The sequence below is a fragment of the Temnothorax curvispinosus genome, unplaced genomic scaffold (assembly GCF_003070985.1).
Source record: "Temnothorax curvispinosus isolate PA1 unplaced genomic scaffold, ASM307098v1 QBEX01004756.1, whole genome shotgun sequence".
Classification (NCBI taxonomy): domain Eukaryota; kingdom Metazoa; phylum Arthropoda; class Insecta; order Hymenoptera; family Formicidae; genus Temnothorax; species Temnothorax curvispinosus.
The window spans coordinates 1,078-5,490 of record NW_020214536.1 but is presented as its reverse complement, the minus strand read 5'-3'; the positions used below and the strand labels follow the sequence as shown (position 1 = coordinate 5,490).

At 29.6% G+C, this 4,413-nt stretch overlaps 1 long non-coding RNA gene across 3 annotated transcripts; it reads left to right on the top strand.

The window, feature by feature from the left end:
* The first annotated feature begins 861 nt into the window (after positions 1 to 861).
* On the top strand, positions 862 to 4,151 carry LOC112453907. 3 transcript variants are annotated; one of them, XR_003040679.1, is made up of 4 exons: positions 862 to 878; positions 1,512 to 1,686; positions 1,779 to 1,887; positions 4,089 to 4,151. It is a non-coding gene; the product is annotated as an uncharacterized LOC112453907 (long non-coding RNA). The 3 variants fall into 3 exon arrangements; XR_003040680.1 differs by having other exon boundaries at positions 867 to 882; XR_003040678.1 differs by lacking the exon at positions 862 to 878 and adding an exon at positions 956 to 1,159.
* The last annotated feature ends 262 nt before the right edge of the window (positions 4,152 to 4,413 follow it).

The following is a 4,413-nucleotide window of genomic DNA, read 5'->3' as shown; positions in this document are numbered from 1 at the left end:
CTAGAGCTATTGCTTACATTGATGGTACTTACTCGTATATCTCTAAGAGTAATAACTTCCGAGTTTTACGGCAATCTTATTGCGTTCACAAAGACCGACACTTAGTAAAATCTGCTTTGGTTGTTGCTCCAGACGGATATATCCTTGCAATTCAAGGTCCCTACTTTTCGGACTCCCGAAATATCGATGCTGCAATGCTGCGCAATGAATACGAAAAGGATGTTGATTCTATGAGAGAATGGTTTCAAGATAGAGATATTTTTATATTAGACCGTGGATATCGCGATGCTACGTCATGGCTTGAACGCGTAGATTCATAATAAAATGCCAGCTCTTCTTCAACGAGGGCAGAGTCAACTATCAACAGAAGAAGCAAATGAATCGCGTTTAATCACAAAAACAAAATGGATAGTTAAAGCAAGAAACGGTCACATAAAATCTATGTTTAAATTCTTCGCTCAAATAATTAATGTACCGCATATATACAATCTTGGTGACTTTTATCGAATTGCTGGAACAATAATAAACAGCCCAGTAAGCAAGGAACATTAAATTAACGTTTAGAAATATTGACTTTATGTGTATTTTTTAAACGTTTTTTAATAATATTATACACATATTTGAAAAATATTATTTCGTAATATGATTTTTCTGAATGTTGTTAAAATATTTTGAAAACGTTACAGAAAATATTTTTCAAATGTTACTCTGACATTTATTTGAGATCAATGCAACAGTTCAAAATTCCTTGTAATTTGGACTCAGAAATAACGTTGGTAGTATATTAATTTTCTGTTGTTATAATGTTATCGTTTTATAATTGTGCGCAACGCTCATCGCGACAGCCATGATGTACATGATTATCCTACATACGATGCGTGAGTGCGTATACACGTACGTGTGTCAATCGAGGAGTGCGGAGTGCTCTTTATTTACAGCATAATTATATATAAGTAGTAACTATTATATTCTAAAAGTTGTATGATAAGAATTCAATTAACCATATACGTGCTATAATTATTTGTGCTATGAATAGTAGCTGGTGATGTAGGATTCATTTTCCGATTTACAAGAGAGATTTACAAAAGAGAGGAAATATCAATTAATTTTTTTACGTTCTATAATAGATTTGTCCTTGGACATTAAAAATATCATCAAGGTTCGTCAATGCTATTATTTCAATGGTACAAAACAGTGTAACTTTCTATAAAATAACCTCAAAATTTAGCGAAATATGTAAATGATAACGTATAAATAAGCTGGTACACTATGCATGAAGACGATTTGTTGAAGTATTGTGCGGCTTTAATACATCATTGTTTGCATATATCACTGTAAAAGTAATTTAGTATAAAATTGGTATAAAGTTGATAGATATGTAACAAACGATCAGTACAAACAAGACCAAAACTGACTTTTTATTTATTTCTATATTTTTCTCACATATATGTGCTATAATCACACTCTAAAGTATATAAATAGATTATTGTAAGCATATTTTATATGTACAGGGCAATGAATATGTCTTAACATATGGGATCAATTGTTGTATCAAATTCAAAAAACCACCATTTGAAAAATTTGACCCTGGCTAAGATAAACATCAGTGAACAATATATTATAAGGAAAACTCTGTACAAGATACTAGAAATGCTAAAAGATGACCAAGAAGCTTTTACACAAGTCGTAAGTAAAGCTGCTTATTATAATTAAATTATGTATATATTAAATTACAACCTTTTTCTTATCTAAACTATATTGAATTCTTCTTGTTTTAGAGGCTATTAGACAACAATCCCTTGTAATACAGAGAAAGACTTGGAACACTCTATAATGGAATAGCTTAGATTTGCAAACATCCGTAAACAAAGGAAAAAATCTTAAAAGGTAAAAAAGTAATATGTATTTATGTCTGTTAAGTTAGCACCCTCCATAAAAAACCGGAATAACACATATGCAGAAATTAAGTGATCTTTATGCGTTAATTATGTGCTCTATTCACGAATTTTGTGCTCGAGCGGTTTCGTGGGAAATTGCAATTGAAACTGAGGGTGCTGGCTTAACGTAAGCTAGCACCCCCACTCATTAAAATTACATATAAAATAAAAAACTCAATATGCTAGAATTATATGCTTTTTATGTGCTTTCAAATGCCTCAAACAAAATTAGTCTATCTGTAATAGTTTAAAAAATATACGCAAAAAAAGATATATATACTACTGATATAAGAATAAAGTATCAGTTAAAATAGAGAAAGCGAAATAATTCTTGTCTTAAAATGTTTCTCGATTAATGTGTTCTCGAAATATGCACAATGAAATTTTCGTGCTTATCCCCTTCGACCGACCTGAACGTGAGTACCCCATACGTATAAGAGTACCTAACCAGTTAAAATACAGGTAGCAAATTGGTTTTAGTCTTAAAATATTCCTCAATTTATGTGCTCCCGAAATATGCACAATGATTTTAAAAGCATAAAAATCACATTAATTTTTTTTGTTAATGTAATTTTTTGATACAAATTTTTTAAATAAACAATTATATATGTAATATCTAAATATTCTATTACCATATTCTTTTATACATCATAAAACAAATATATCCTTCAAGTATTAGTCACGCAATTGTAGCGTGAACTGTACTATCATTCATGTAATATTATCATGAAAAACAATACACAAGAGATTCTATATAAATACAAATTAAAGTTTACTAAAGAATAACTAATTTTGAAAATTACATTTTGTTTCTATTATTAGAAAGGGAATGTTAAAAATTAATTAAACATATGTTTACTTATATGTATTTATATATTGTTCAGAATCTCAGTGACCCATTCTCCATAATATTTAGCAACTTTGCAATACTTACTCCTAACTCATATTAAATAACTTTAAAAATGTATACAAATACATATACAAATACATATAAATACATATAAATAAAAATTTTTCTGAAATCTTATTAAACAAGTTAATCAATACATTAATCAAAACAAAAATTTTATTCTGTTTATTTTGAAAACACATAAGTTGAGGAACATTTTAAGACTAAAACCAATTCGCTATCTATATTTTAACTGGTACTTTATTTTTATACGTATGGGGTGCTCACATTTGGGTCGGCCGAAGGGGATGAGCAAAGAAATCTCATTGTGCATATTTTGAAAACACATAAATTGAGGAATATTTTAAGACTAAAACCAATTCGCTATCTGTATTTTAACTGGTACTTTACTCTTGTACGTATGGGGTGTTCACGTTCGGGTCGGTCAAAAAGGATGAGCACAGAAATCTCATTGTGCATATTTTGAAAGCACATAAATTGAGGAATATTTTAAGACTAAAACCAATTCGCTATCTGTATTTTAACTAGTACTTTACTCTTGTATGTATGGGGTGTTCACGTTCGAGTCGGTCAAAAAGGATGAGCACAGAAATCTCATTGTGCATATTTTGAAAGCACATAAATTGAGGAATATTTTAAGACTAAAACCAATTTGCTATCTGTATTTTAACTGGTACTTTACTCTTGTATGTATGGGGTGTTCACGTTCGGGTCGGTCAAAGGGGATAAGCACAAAAATTTCATTGTGCATATTTCGAGAACACATTAATCAAGAAACATTTTAAAACAAGAATTATTTTGCTTTCTCTATTTTAACTGATACTTTACTCTTATATCAGTAGTATATAGATCCTTTTTTTACGTATATCTTTTAAACTATTACAGATAAACTAATTTGGTTTAAGACATTTAAAAGCACATAAAAAGCACATAATTGTACTGTATTAAGTACTTTATTTTTTAATATAATTTTAATGAGTAGGGGTGCTAGCTTATGTTAAGCCAGCATCCCCACTTTTAATTGCAATTTTCCATGAAACCGTTCGAGCACAAAAAACGTGAATAGAACACATAATTAGCACATAAAGAGCATTTAATTTCTACATATGTGTTATTCTGCTTTTTTTGCAGAGGGGGAGGGGTGCTAACTTAACAGACATAATATATTTTGATACATAGACTAAATCACTGAAGATGTTACAAATATTTCTAAAGTTGAATGAGAAATTCTTATTTTTCAGCAACTGTTTGGTAAAGATCCGGAAAGATTAATAATCTGTTTAAAAGGAAAGAATAAGAGTTTGAAAAAAAATAGTAAAAGAGTTATATTAAACTAGAGCACCTGTATCGCATTGCCTAAAAAAGAGTTAGAAGGCACCTTAATTTCCCTTATCCGAAGGTTGACTTCAAAAATCCCTTCCTAGGATCCCTTCCTAGAATTAATACTTTCTGAGATAATTGGCAGAGATAATTTGCAGAAATAATTGGCACACGAAATAAATCTCATAATAAAACCTATATATGTATATGTATATGTATATATTTGTTCATATAAATAAAACTACT